A 15,830-nucleotide genomic window follows, 5' to 3' on the forward strand; every position below is an offset into this window, starting at 1 on the left:
AGAAAGTTCTCAGCAAAGTGCCTGGCACCTAATAGGTGCTCTGTCAGCCACAGATCCTTCTCACCAACAGCTTAACTTAGTGCCTGGTACTAAGTAAACAGTAAAATAAATGTGGGCTGAGTTGAACTGGAGTAGAGTATTGTAACTTTCTTAACTCAATATTCAGAGACATGGTGTAGTAGAGTTTCAGATTTCAAGAAGATGAGACTTCATAAAGAGAATGAGAGGCTGGCACAACGTTGGATGGTCGGGGAAGCCTCTACTGGTCTGCACAATGTGGAAAGACTGTTGCAGGTGACCTCAGCTGCCTGCAGCACCAAGGAGGTGATTCTCAAGGGGCTGCTATTGCTGCCGGCAAGACCTCCCATCCGCCCAGACAACACGGTTTTCTCTGCGCTGCTGTCATGGCTCTTTGCAGATTCATTGAGAGAGAGAGAGAGAGCCCAAACCTATGCAAAAAAATGCAGAGAAATAAGTTCCCACAGGGGAGAAGAAGGGAGGACGTTCATGGTCCAAACTATAATGCTACAGAAGCATTTTTTAAAACTAAAAACAACTTTAGTTTTATATTACAAACAAATATATGCCCATCGTGGAGGGAAAAACTGTCCATAACCTCACTAGCCAGAGAAATTCTTATTAAAACCTTGGTTTTATTCCTGTGTAGATCTTTTTCGATGTCTGCATACATGTGTCATACACATACCACATATGTAAAGTACTACATATCTATGTGTATGTTTTCCATATAGGATAGTCTTTTATCATGTCAATAAACAATCATCGATGACATCATTTTTAATGGCTGAATAGAATTCCAATGTCTGGCTAAACCATACTTTATCTAACTAATCATCTACTGTCAGACATCGGGTCAATTCCAAAAATCTCGTTATTGTAAACAGAGCTGCCAAGAACTTCCTTAGAGCCATGCAGTGAACTTCTGATCCTCTTTCACCGAAGGGTGAGAGAGAACAATGGGCTATTCGCTAAAGTCAACTTCGGCTCCAAACCACCATCCTCTTTTCCCTAGCCCTGGTGACACCCAATCCTCCAGAGTCCAGCTGGAGGAATCCATGGTCAGGACCTTGGATTCTTGAGGATTTGCCCCACTCCCAGAAGAAGTGTCTGAGCCTTCTTGAACACACATAATTAGATGTGAGGGCCCTGAAACCAGGCCAGCTCTAGCCATATTGGGAAGTAGATGAAGTTTTGACCCATTCTCAACCCCCTCGTAAGTGTCTCCCTTCCCTAGTATTGTCCAGTCCTCCCAAGAGGCAACTGCCCATGCCCTGAACCCCTATTTTCTATAGCTATGACAGCAGCCAGGCACTAAAGGGCCACACCTTCCAGTAATACATACTTTTCAAAAAGTTACCTTTAACGTCTTGAGTCAACCAATATGCTTTGAACTAAACACTGCAAGAGGCACAGGTGAGTAAGACATTATCCCTGCCCTCAGGTGGCTTATACCTGTATTAGTTTCCTAAGGCTGCCATAACACAGTGCCACAAACTGGATGGTTTAAAACAACAGACATGCATTGTCTCACAGTTCTGGAGGCTACAAGTCAGAAATCAAGGTGTAGGCAGGGCTGTGCTCCTTCTGACAGCTCCAGGGAGATCCCTTCCTTGCCTGTTCCTGGCGTCTAGCGGCAGCCAGCAACCTCTGGCTTTTCCTGCCTTGCAGTTTCAACACTCCAGTCTCTGCTTCTACCTTCCCATGGCCTTCTTCCCTGCATGTCTGTATCTGTGTCCAAACTTCCTTCTTCTTACTGGACACCAGTCACACTGGATTTAGGACCCACTCTAATCCCGTATGACCTCGTTTTGACTAATTACATCTTCGAAGACCCCATTTCCAAATCAGGTCACATTCCGAGGCTTTGGGTGGACATGAACTTTGGATGGACACTACTCAACACAGTATATGCTCTGATAGAGGCAATTGATAAAGATTTAAAAAAATCAAAACCACAGGTATGAAATTACCATTACAGCTTGAAATGGACCAGGAAGGATAAGATGTAGGAGTGAATATGGAGTGCCAGGAATTGTAAACCTATGGGTGTCCTACAAGTCCCCTTAAGTCACCCTGTCTCGCACTCCCTGGCTATACCTTCAAGTTAGACTTGCTATAAGCCCCCAGTCATCTCAAACTCCCTGTGGAATAAGGACTATTTTTGAATTCTCTCCAGCTCTACTCACAACCCTATTTCCTTTCGACTATAAATTCTGGAGAAAATCACTGCAGGGAAAAGAAAGACCTAATGAAGAACATATAAAGGCAAAACTGTAACACCCTTTCCCTAATTTACTATGCTTTTCGCATATTTTTCCCTTTGCTCTGCTATCTCAGGTTTAAAAAGCAGGTGAAAGTGCCGGAAGCATCAGTATCCTTGAATCCACAAGGTTGCTCTTTCCTGTCCCGCCATGCACTGCTAACATAGCAGGGCTGCAACTCCTAGAGACACAGTTATGGGGCTGAGCCTGTCTCTGGAGCTCAGGAAGCAGTCTCTGCCTTTCAGGAGCTCACCTTCAGTGCTGGAAGGGCATGGTGGAGGCTGAGATCTGAGAGTCACCACCTCATAATAATTCTTCACAGAAGCTTTGGAGGCATTTGCTCTATACCTAAACCTTCCCTTGGACCATTTAAGGAGGTTTATTATCTCTCTCCACCAGCTATTACAGATGACAGGAGTAACTTATAAGAAGTTTTTTTGGTTGATGCCCCAACTTTGGTCCCCCAGCACATTGTCCAACGAGGGCCATGACCCTACCCCAGACTGTCTTCTGCAGGCACCTTTCACTCTTGGCCTGAGAGCTTTCTTTGACTGCCTGAGAAGAGCAGGCTGAAAGTGTGAGTCTTCGGGAACAGCCCTCAAGCAATGAGTGACACCCCAACTTCCTTGCCCCTAGGGGAAGGGGAGACAACTCCGAGATTCATTTTCTGCCATCTCCCAGAGGTTCCAGCAGGATTGAGCCCCAGTTGCCCGCAGTGGTAACCTGCTCATTAAAGCACCCTGTATTATCTCACTTCCCCACTCCCTTCCCCCATGCTTCTTAGAATCACTTTTCAAATAAGCTACTTACACTCAAATCGTGTCTCCTGGTCAGCTTCCGGGCACCCAACTTAAGACACACAATTATGTTAGTATGTATTTCTCTGTTGGATAGCAAGCTCAAGGACAGACACCAAATTGTATTCCTTTGAGCACTTGTTCTATATACATTACATATGCACAACAACACTTAGAGGCCACCACTATTATCATTCTCATTTCACAAATGAGGAAAATGAAACTCAGAGAGCTTAAGTCACTTGTCCAAGATCACACAGCCAGGATTTGAACAAAGAAGAACTGGGATTTGAACAAAGGTGGTCTCTCTCTGAAGCCTACACTATTGATGATAGCCCTCAGAATGGTATTCAATTAATATTTGTGGAAGGAAGGTAGATACTAGCAAGCAAACTCGACAAGCATTGGTACAAAGCTTTCATTCTTTGAATGCTGGAGATAGGGTTCAAGATCAGCCAATTTCTCAAACATGTTCAAGACCCAATGGAGATAGAGGCCATCGGAGTATCCTTCCCCAAATTTTCATGAGTCCTTTTTTCTAAAGAAGTATTTATTGATCTCTACTGTGTCTAAGACACCAACTAGACCCTGTGGAAGTCACAAAAAAATTTAAAGCGAACTCAAGGACCTTATGATCTACTGGGGGAAGTTGTGGAAGGGGGCTGTAGGAAAAGGAGAAAGATAAGGCAGAAGTACCTGAAAAGATAAACTGGAAAACCAGAACTGTCATCAGGTAGAAATGATGCACAGCCAAGTGAATTGAGTAGGAAAGTACTGTGTTTTCAGAGGAGAAAGTGACCCCTGGGAACTGGAGTGGACAAACAACCTGGAGGAAGCGGGGCTTAAAGGGTGAGGACAATTTGGGAACTAGAAATGAAAAGAGAAAGATGCGAGTAGCCCTACAAAGCAAGGGAGTTCCAGAGTATTCTCTTCACCATCCTTCCCTGCCCCCTTCCTCAAGTCAAAACTAATTGAGGAGGAAAAAGAGATGTTTATCAGGAGCAAACCCCAGGTTTAAGAGACAATCCCTGAGGATTATAGATATATACATGGTAATTCACAACTGCTTTTCAAGTCAAGACCCGTATAGAAGTTACAAGTCACATACTAAAGAGGTCACCTCTCCTTCAGGTCGAAGGGCTGATTGAATAAGATGACGCATGTGAAAATTTGGCACCAGAGGACACTGCGTAACCGCCAGCTCTCACTGTTGTGCTTGGATCGCACCACCGGGAACCTGGGAGTCGCAAACTTTGGGGGTTGAAGGTATTTCCCTGGAGGCTTGGCAATTGAGACCTCACTCACAGTTCCTGTGCTGGGAAAGGATTTCTTCTTTGCTCACCTTCCCCTTCTCCCCGGTGACAGAGTGGGCAGGCCACACTGGCATACTGGACAAGAAAGGGAAAGAGCATAGCCACGCGCTCTGCACAGTTTTGTAAAGAGACCAGGCATGGAAAGCCTTGGAGACTCTGGGCTTTCAAGACTCTGGGCAGTACTTGTTCCAAAGGGCCTTGCTCTTGATGGCTGTGTCCAGAGCTAAGAGTCCCCCACTATCCCAATCACTCCCAAATAAACCTACAGTCTAAGCAAAAACAATGTCTGTTATGTAAGCACAACTTTAAGACCACCTCCCAGTCCCAACCAGATGGCTGCCCCCAGGCCTCTCCCAAATAGAAATTCCACAGCCGACATTCTTTCCAGCTCACTCCAAGCAACTAGAGTTTTACAGCTAGGGCTATAGGAAGACAAAGGCTGGATCCAAGTCCCAGGAGACTCCAAATAGCTTTGCTGTTTACTCAGCAAGAGAGTTTAAGCCCCACTAAACCAGCGTTTTTTGGAGCACCAAGGTGTAGCCAACAGGCTTCTGTGGGAATCAAGCCCCTGGCCTCCCCCATGCTCTGCCATAAACAAGGCAAGTGCAGGGGTGTTGATGCCCCTTGAGAGCAGAAGGATAAATGCTTCCCCATTTTCTCTCCCCCAGCCCTGATGTTCCTGAGATAGATGCATTTCACACAGCTTCTCAAAAGGTCCTTCCTAGTGGTAGCCAATTCAATAATTCATATTTTTATTGGCTCTCCTCTTTCTCTGTTTCACTCTCAAATAGACTGTTCACAAATAAACATTACTATCAGGCCCCGTTTTTGGAAGAACCCAGACTAAGGTACCCAGGAACCTCAAAAGCTATCATGTGGCTTCTGAAAATGACCCTGGAGGCACAGAAATGAGGATATTTCCTGGGCCTTTGCTTATGTTTGTGTTGAATATGAACCTCCCTATTTTAACCAGTCAGGCATTAACTCTGAGAGAGGTTCTCAATACATCCAGCTAGAAGAAAGAGGAGAAAATTATCTCTCTGGTGAGTCATGGCTGGTGAATTCTTTTCACTGAATCCTATTTCATTGTGTCCATTCACTAGAACCCATCTTGTGAAAGACCCAGCGACTCACCATGTAAAATAGGAAGAATAGTTTCATTAGAAGTGGGATGTTTCACTCAATTCTTACATATACACATCAGGACACAAAGTGGGTAATGTGGTTTGACTGATGTCTGAGTACACTCCATTCAATAGATATTTTAGCTAAATCTAGTAAGGAGGCTTCCATTTGAGAATCCAGCATCCTCTTCCAAAGCAGGTGATGGGGGAGCAGGGGGAGGCTGGGGACATGAGGAAGAAGGGGTCAGAGTTAAAATAAACCTGAGAGGAAAGAACAGAATTCTAAAGAGAGGGAAGGGAAACCTCATCTATACCTTCTTCTGTTTGAGTGCCTGGGTCTGACCATTATGGTTTTCAAAGTGACATAGGAAACACCCAGAAATGTACATGTTGTGGTTGGGGGGAAAGGGTGAGTTTTGTTTATGGTATGAGAACTAAGATTGCAAAAGTAAAAAAGTAGTACTTAGTTTTTGGCACTTGTCACAGATCAAAAACTACATTTTAAGCTTAAGACTGTTATGAGTATAGCATTTTTTTTCTATATTAAACAAATGTAAAAATTAGAACAAAAAAATTATTTCCGAGTTTTTGGAAAGATGTGAATCAAAAAAATATATATATATTTTCTCAATGCCCAGGGCTGTTCTGATTATCCAATTCCATAGTATCTTAGAGCCTGGTCAGAAGCAAGAGCTATGCAATCTCACTCCTAAGTATTTACCCAAGAGAAAAGAAAATTTATATTCATATGAAAACCTGTACACAAATGTTTTATGCACCTTTATACATTATCCCCCCAAACTGAGCACCACCCATATGTTCTTCAACTACTTGAATAGAAACAAACCATGGTACATTTGTATCATGGTACTCACCAGAAATATGGAGCAACAGAAGAAAAATGAATCGCAAATGCATTTTGCTAAGTGAAAGAAGCAGTCTCGAAAGGCTGTATGATTCTATTTATAGGACATTCTGGAAAAGGCAAAACAGACAGAAAAGGGATCACCGGATGTCCAGGGCTGCAGGTGAGTGGAAGAAGAAGACTGACAACAAAGCGGCATCAGGGGATTTTTGAGAGTGATGGAACTGTTTTACATGTTGATTGTGGTGGCGATTGTACAACTGAACACATTTGTCAATGCTCATAGAGTGGTACACCACTAAAAAGGGTAAACTTTACTGTATGTAAATTATAACTTAATGTAAAGAAAAAAAAGACACGAGCTTTTCATGTGTGTGACCTTGGACATGTTACTTAAGATTTCAGACACATGGAATCACGGCGGAGTGAGAAATGACCTCAGATCTCTCCCCTCGAAACAACAATAAGCTGAACATCTAAAACTGAACAAAAGAACACCCAAACTGCACACCAGCACATCTGAGCATGGAATCTGCACATAAGAACTACCACAGGTCAGAACCTCAGGTGTCGGGTGGTGGACTAGGAGAAATAAAGAAGCTGCCTCTTACAGTCGCCGGAGCTCCTTGCAGGAGGAGGAGGAGGGGAGAAGGAGTGGCGACTTCCCAGAACAACCCTGCCTGGAAGTGCCGGGACTTCTACGCAGCAGGCAGCAGGGCTCAGTCATCAGGGAAGAAAGCAGAGAGGCAGGACGGGACCACAGAGAAACAATAGTTGATTTTTACTGGCCCCGGTTGCAAAACCGAGACTGAGCTGCAGCCTCCAACCCCCAACCCAGAGGGCCCCTCCCCTCATACCCTCTGAGCCCGAACACTGTGGAGCTCCAGGGGAATCCGAGCAAACGCAGTGGCCAGGACATAGAAGCAACCAAAGTGTCCTACGATAGGTGATTGGCTAAAGAAGCTGTGGTACATATATACAATGGAATATTACTCAGACATGAGAAGAGATGAAATACTGCCACTTGTGACAACATGGATGGACCTCGACATAACCACGCTAAGTGAAATAAGCTAGACAGAAAAAGTTGAAAATCACATGATATCACTTATATGTGGAACATAAACCTAAAAGCAACAAATGAACGGAACAAACAGAGACTCAGGGACATGGACAATGGACTAATGGTTACCAGAGAGTAGGGGGTGGGGGAGGAAGGGAGAGGTAGACGGGGTAAAGGGAGTCAGATATTGGGGGGTAGAGGGAGGGTGAAGTGGGTAAAGGGGATCAAATATATGGTAACTGAAGGAAACTGGACTTTGGGTGGTAATCACACAATAGAATATAGAGATGTCAAATTATAATGTACACCTGAAAATTATATAACTGTATTAACCAATGTTACCCCAATAAACTTAACTTAAAATTTTTTTAAAAATGAAAAGTAAAAAATAAAAATAAATAAAAAAGAACACACACACACACACACACACACAAAGATTTCAGGGCTTTGGTTTCCTCATCTGTACACGAGGGTGTAATAGTTTCCACTTCACAGGATGGTCATGAGAATTCAGTGAGTAATGCTGAGTGATGCACACTCAGCATCAGATCTCATTACGACCACCTAGCCAGGAATCACAGCATGAAGTCCCTCCTCAAGTGGTCTTGATATCTGTCTGCCTTGCACTCTCACACCCCAGGCCTCCTGCCACCTGCCCTCTACCCAGCCTGGATTTCTCTGGAAAAATTTATGCCATCCCCTGAGAACTCTAGGAAGCAGTCTGGGCTGGATTAGACTCGGTGTCCCTGAAACCTGGCTTTGGATCCCAGCAAATAAGCTATTGTTTCTGGGTTGTTGGTTTTTTTTTAATTATTAAAGTAAAATTGGCATACGACATTATATTAGATTCAGGTATTCAACATTTTATATACCTTGCAATGTGATCATGATAAATCTAGTAACCATCTGGGGGTTTTTTAATCTCTCCCGCAGCCACCAGCTGTGTCCCTCCGTGGAGCCAGTAAGCTCATAAATGTCATGACAGGTGAAAGAACATGATTGCTCACTCTCTCCTGCTCCTGTAGGGCTGATTTATTCATTATTTCCTGGCATATATTAGATGTGAGATAAATGAATAGGATATACCATCCCACGGCAACAAGCTTCTAGGCATTTCTATTGCTAAACATTGTTTGAATGCAGGTTTTAATACTTTTCTTTCTTTAGTTGTGTGTTTCTCCTAGCTCTTTCTCTTGCACACGAATGAAAACCTACTGCGCAACTAAACTGTCTTAAAGGTCCCAAGCGGACTTTTCTATAGTTAAGAAGTATTGTGAAACATTCCATTCATTATATTAAGTAACAAGATGAACCCCCTCCTAACAGATTTTTATTGATTAAGATGAAGTTCAGGGCACAAACCATATGTGCACTGTGGGCAGGATTTTACTGCTCATTTGTTCATCAACAGAGGCACTCATGCAATGAGCGTTTACAGAGAACCTTCTCAGTGCTAGGGTCTGTGCCAGGGATGCTAGGGTTCTAGGGACAGTCACACTGCCCCTTCCCAGTTTCTGCACCTCTGTGTGCACAATGTCAACATACAGACACCTCACTTCTTGGGGTCTTGGTTTTCTCAACTGGAATCATTAAGACCATTCCAGACCCATTCCAGAACCATACTGCAATCTGTGGTGAATAGGGGACCTTTTTTTAATCAGAAATGGTGATGATGGTGCTAGCGACGATGACGACATCCGAAGAAGTTAAAGGAATGTTTTTATGGTAGCAGCAAATTTACAAATCTCCCTGGCTCTTGCTGCTTCGAAGCTACTTATGATAGACTGGAAAGATACACAGCCCCTCTGATGGGTAGGGAAGTGGGGAGAGAGCACGAGAGAGATCTTAATACTATTTATGATGCTTTATTCCTTAAATTCAACAAAAAAAAGGACTTCAATAGGGCTAAATGTTAAATCTGGATGTTAGGAGTTCACACCCTCGTGAGTGAGTTCAAATAATGTATGCGGCACTTTTTTGCGTTAGAAATACTTCTTGACGATTTCTTTAAAGACACATTTCTTTTTTAAGCAACAAAAACTGTGGTGGGAGCATTTTTCGACATAGGAAAATTACTTCTGTGTTTACCTGAGTAATCCGTATTTCCTTGGACTAACGCTTTGCTGCCAATCCTCCCTCTTTCTCCCCTCTCCTCTCTCAATGTTCTACGGAATCCTGCCCATGCTGCTTGAACAAATGGACCTCGGAGTTAAATCGTGAGAGCCAGAAGCACCGGCACTTCTCTTCCTCTAAACCCTTCCTACTGGCAGGTCAGCGGCAACTGCGGGACCGTGGCCCCGATGTCTTGAGGATGGAGCACCTTTGAGCTCGCTTTGCTCCAGGACGTAGGAGAGAACTCGGCTCCCTAGCCCGGCTGGGAAAAGGACTCCGCATTTCAAAGGAAGGGGCGAGGGGAGGGGCGCATCAGCCTCGCCTCGAGGCTAAAAATAATCCTGCTTTGTAGACTTCTTCCTCCAACTAGTCCGGCCGGAAAAGGGGAGGGGGAGGAGAGGGGGGGATCCTTGCATTGGTCCTGACTGAAAGGTTTGTGCTGGTCAGAAAAGGGTTAAACTGGGAGCCACCGTCCCAGGCTTTCTCTCGAGTCAACTTCTTATAACTAGAATTCATCACTCATCTCTTTGATAATAACTGTGATTGGAACCAGGTGGGGTTCTGCCCGCTCTGTCCCACTGTTTAGAGGAAAGCGGTGGTTGTCTGGGATGCAAGGCAGCCTCCCTGAGCCGGTATCCTCAGCGCAGCCGAGTCTGAGCGCTTGGCCTCTCCCGGTAGAGGCCCATCTCTGTAAAGTCTTCCCCGGCTGACTGCTGACAGAAAAACCTCCCTCTTCCCCTAGATGGTTTTATAACAAAGGAGAAAATGAAAAGGAAGTGCTTTTAGCCTCTTTGAGGAAACCCAAGTTATGTTCCAGACGCCTCGTGGTCAGATGCAAGCTGACCCCTACTTCAGAGATGGATTTTTTTCTTCACTGGGTTTTCTTTACTCCTGGCCTGCCAATTCTCAGTAAGACAAGGACTCCTTATTGCACAGGATGCTCCTCTTCCCCTACCCAAATCCGGGTGTTCGTAAACCTGTCCTAAGTTTTTTCCAGACCAATGACTTCCTTTACAGACAAAGACTAGAGGCATCCAGGAAGCCCATCAGCTGGCCAGCACTGGGGAATGTCAGAGCTACAGCCTTGACAAAGATTCTTTGCTTGGGCAAACTTTAGTCAGTTTAGTCAGTTTTCTGAACCTTTTCCTAGGCCAGTCTGTGTACTTCCTTGTAAAATCCAGTTTTAACCAGAACCCTGACCCTTGATATCTGCTCGCCCTGGATATCTGATTGGGTTCCTCATCCTCCACTGTTGGTTCTCCAGGTGATGTCTCTGTTCACTCTGGCCTGCCTTCAGCAAGAACTCTGTTAGGTTGGTTTGGCCAGACCCGCCCCTGGCTCACTGCTGATGTTTCTTCTTAGTAATTTTCCATCCACTGACCCCCACCCTGTTTCTTGCCCACTGTGTTTGGAATTCAGCCCGGTCTCTCTCCACCACTGTGACATCCCACTGTAGTGGCCCCTATACCTATCACACTGGTCCTGAATAACGGCTGCCTTACCATCTTTAACAACCTTCCTTTTTTTCTCTTCAACAACCTCCTCCCAGGTCCCTGGGCCAGGCATCCTTTCCAAGAGCGGTAAGCAAGGATCGAGGTTCTGCTCCTTTAAATCCACCAAGTAAAACCTTTTTCCTATAAACTAATTCTTCGGTGCATGACCTGCGTGTGGAACCTTACAACAGCATTGGCTCCAGTAATTCACCCTTTAAGGTGGAAATCTCACTCAGCAGGGCACAAAGCCAATTGCCAAATTGCCACACAGCCAAGTTCCCTTTTCTTGCTGAATATGCCACCTCCACTGGTTTTAAAGGGATATCAAGGACTCCAGTTTCCTCAGCCCAGGTATTATTGCTAAGCATTCACCAGGACCTCTTATGCTGCAGAAACGCTTCCACTTTTTTTTTTAACACAGGGATAGTTCTGAATAAGGATGGTTCTGTGCAGCTTCCCAACGAGGCAAGAAGGCCATCACTGCCTGAATGTGGACCTGAAAAATGGTCAGTTTCCACCCCCTTAATTCCTCAAACGCACTTCTTAGAATTACTTTTAAGAAAGAATATGAATAGCTAACATCTTCTGAGGTCTTACTCTCTACCAGGCCCTGTGCTCCGTCTTTGAAGCTTTAGCGAGGCCATGAAATGTTCCACTGTCACACAATCAGTAAGAGGTAGAGCTGGGATTTGAACTCTGATCTGTTTAGCTCTACATCCAGAGTTCCCAGTTATGATTTCCAGAAGGGCCCTTGTTGAGATGCAAGTGGTCTAATATGGCGAGTATACAAGAAGAGACATTGAAAGATGTGTGTTTGAACCTCCAGGTCACATCCTAACTTTCTGTATGATTGTGAGGGATGGCAGAGACTCTGGGCCTCAGAATTGCAAAAGGAAATAATGGTATTAGGTCCATCTCCTTCACAAGAGGGGTCAGATGGGCTTTACTGCAAATCTCTATACAGAGACAGAAAGTAGATAAGCAAACACAGAAGAGGAAGTTACTAACATTCCTCAGTCTGGTCACTCTTATAAAGCATCCCTCACACCGATGGTATCTAAAAGACAGACCCTCCCCCACAGCTTTCTCCAGTTTCAGTAGATACAAGGGAGTGGGGAGGAGGGGGGAACAAACTTGAAATGGGGCCACTTTGGGTGCCTAATTCTCAAAGGCTTCATTTACATTTCAAGAGAAGTCACACTGGCCCCTTTTCCGAGTGCTAGAGGCTTTTAACAGACAGGAAAAGACTTTAGAGCCTGGTAATTTAGCCATTTGCATCAAAATCTTCTCCCCAAATAGAAGAAAGATAGATGTCTCTTCAGTATGCCTTGAAGAGGCCACAAAACAGGCATCAAATTTCTTTGAAGTTTGATGTATACCTTTTAAAATATATGCAAAGTTTTCAATCTAGTCATATCCATGCCCACCTCTTTTAATAACAGAATACTTTTGATTACTTAGTCAAATTACTTATCTTTCCCCCTAAATCTTTGAGTAATCAATTATGGTTACGCGTTGAGCACAGTGCTAAAAGCTTTGCAGGCCTTATATCGCTTACTCTTCACAATATCCCTATAGGGTAGGTGCTATCCTCCTCCTTATAGATAGGGAAGCTATTCTCCATTCCACTGCTGCAGACAACATGGAGATATTTAGGGTGGCTTCTCCCCCTTTGGACACTATGGGTGAGTGTCCTCCCTTAATTAAGGTTGTATAACAAGTCTTTACTATTGTCCTTTAAGATATAAAAGACATAACAAATATTATGGTAAACATAATTTCCTCATATTACATGCTTTTCTAAGACTGAGAAGCCCCTCCCACCACTCCGAGAATGCCTGAACCAGGAGTTTATTTGCTTTGGATGTTGCATTATTTCAGGTAAAGACCCATTTTAAGTGGTGATTAAGCAGCTTGGACTCAAAGCCTGGCCTCCGCAGTTACATATCTCCATAAGCCACTTCCCCCTTGTGTGATCCTGGGCTGATCATTTGCTCTCTCAGCCTCAGTTACTCACCCGTAAATTGGGGATAATACAGGCATACCTCGTTTTATTGTGCTTTGCTTTATTGCACTTCACAGATGTCGCATTTTTTACAAATTGAAGGCAAGACCCTCTACCAGCAATAAGATTACAGCTCGCTTTATTGCGGTGGTCTGGAACCGAACCCACAGTATTTCCTTGGTATGCCTGTAAGAAGACCTACCCATTGAGTTGTTGGGAGGAGTAAATGAGCTAATGCATATACAGCACCTGTCGCAAAGTGATCAATAAATGTCAAATGTTTTTCTTCTTAAAGAGATTTTGGTTGGAGATTGTTTTAAACAAGACCGTTTAGGCAACAATGCCTAAAACCACACTTCCAAGGTTGGAAAAAATATTGCCATTGATTTCAAATTCATCTTTAGATATCAGACCAGGTATATTGATATTTGGCTGTGAAAATGTGAACCCTGAAGTGGTGTCTTGGATTGTGAGCATGGGAGGGGTATGAGATAAAGTCTATTGATTCCTGCAATACAGCTGAATGTAGGAAATTGACAGCCATTTGCAGGGAAGAATGAATTCATAAAGGGACCAGTTCACTACTAGAGGTGATCCCTCTGAGACCATGTCAGCACTGAGCCTTGCTGGCTGCGGATATAATGAGATCACAGCTGCCCAGCTCCAGGAGGCAGCCCTAATCACCTCCAACCTCTACTGAGCTAACCCTGGGCTCCCCCTCCCTTCCAGCCCCCACATGCTCATCTCTCTGCTGGACTGAGAACTTACAGAGGTGGAGCCATGCAAGCTTCCTATCTGTACACTCACCGCTGGAATACAGTACATGTCCTGTAAACCTTTCCAGAATGAATTCAGGGGAGGTCGTAAAATTCTGTCCTCTCTTTCTAGAGTGTATCTATGTATCCAGTGCCAGGCCTGTGGCCTGCATATATGGGTCAAAACAAGTGCCTTCCAGCCCTTGCAACCCTCTTTTCCCAGACCTGGTGCATATGGCTGCCCTTTAGCTAAGTGTCACCTCAAAGAGCCAGGTCATTCATTTCAGGCACAATCTTTGTGCTCTTTAAATTTAATTGCATACGTACCTTGGTCTTTCTGGTATCATCTTTCCAAATATTTCTTAAGCTGGACTACTTAGGCCAATGAAATAGCTAATTTATTTGATTCCATTAGGTTTAATGTCTTGACCTAGTTTCTAAATGGGAAGAAAGATGGTGAAGGAGGCATCTTTCCATAGCCTCCTAGACCCTGCCTAAGGACAGAACCTGGGGCTGTGACTCCTCTTGCACACTCTCATTTGAGTGTGTCTTTGTCCACTCACTCCAATCCTGTAGATGACTGAAGAGAATCAAAGTTTTGCCACCTTGAAGCTGCTTTGGGGGATATTGATTTTAAACTGTTTATTGAGAAACAAGACTCAGAAAGAACATTTGACCCTCCCCCTCTTTCCTGCCCAAAAGACTCAGACAGAAAACCTTGCTTTAGGAAGAGAGCGGGGGCTTAATCACCTTAAGAACCTTCACCTGGCATTAGTCAGGGAGACTCCAAGCCTGTTAGCTAGATCCTCCGCCCGACCCCCGCCCGTGCCATTGTTTCTGAGTTGCCCAGCGAGACTTTGCCTGCGTCTGTATTTTGTTCTTCCTCAACTACCTATACATCATCCATTCTCAATTCTGAAATCTAATACCCCTTCCCTGTCCTCTTTTGTCCAAAAATGTCATTTATATCCAATGCTGCCTCACTGTTTCTGGAATTTTCATGCTTATATGAATTCCCCATGCACATGTATTAAAAACTTGATTTTCTCCTGTTAATCTGTCTGTTAATTTGATCATTAGCCCAATTAGAAGAACTTAGAAAGTAGGAGGAAAAGTATTAATTTTTTTTAGCCGCTACATTACGATAGAGAAGTAACATACTTGGATAAACTTAATGAAAACTTCTCTCCATAGACCTCATGGAGCCTAGATCTCCTATCCATAAATATATTCTCCTGGTATTCTGCTGAGGACCCTGGATTGGTAATCCTTAGCCCTGTCTCTTTCTGGCTGTGATATTTTGGATAACCACTTAACCTCTCTTGACCTCAATTCTTCATTTATAAAAACAGGAGCGACCTAGGACTTTGTAATATTCTCTGTAACATTGAAGACTACACGGCACTGTACAAACATGAGGAATGATTACTTTCCCTGGAAAAATGCCTCCCTTTCCCCCAACATGAGCTGGTCCCTAGGGAAAGTGAAAAGGTTCCAGCAGATCACAAGTCACATTCAGAACAAAAGAGAGGCAGCAGAACTCCTCAGACATATCTGATTTAAGCAGAATATTCCCCAGAACCTTTGTAGAGACATAAGAATCTCTGAAAGTTACCTTCCTGTGGGAATAAATATAAGCATCAATTGTCTTGTGGTCATATCAATGGAAACCTTTGGCTTGAACTAGAAGTTCCTAATATATTAACTGACGTAATTATTGGCCCTTTTAGAGGTCAGAATATGTCGGGATTGCCTAAAGAACTAATAATGTGATCTGTGCTCTATTGTCTAAGGCTTTTTTGGGTCTCATAAACCATAAGTGCAATTAAAAAAAAAAAATCAATGCTTTCAATAACTGAAAGTCAATTGAGTTACTTAAGCTTTCCCCCAACATGTATAGCCATTGCCTTTTCGGGAGTCTGGCTATAGCGTTTGGGCCTTGTGCAGATACCAAACTACGTAGCCAGAAAAGAAAAATTATAGGGAACTCCAAACATCCAATCAAGAAACTATTAAAATAT

This window comes from Pteropus medius, unplaced genomic scaffold, assembly GCF_902729225.1.
Source record: "Pteropus medius unplaced genomic scaffold, Ma_sr-lr_union100, whole genome shotgun sequence".
Taxonomy (NCBI): domain Eukaryota; kingdom Metazoa; phylum Chordata; class Mammalia; order Chiroptera; family Pteropodidae; genus Pteropus; species Pteropus medius.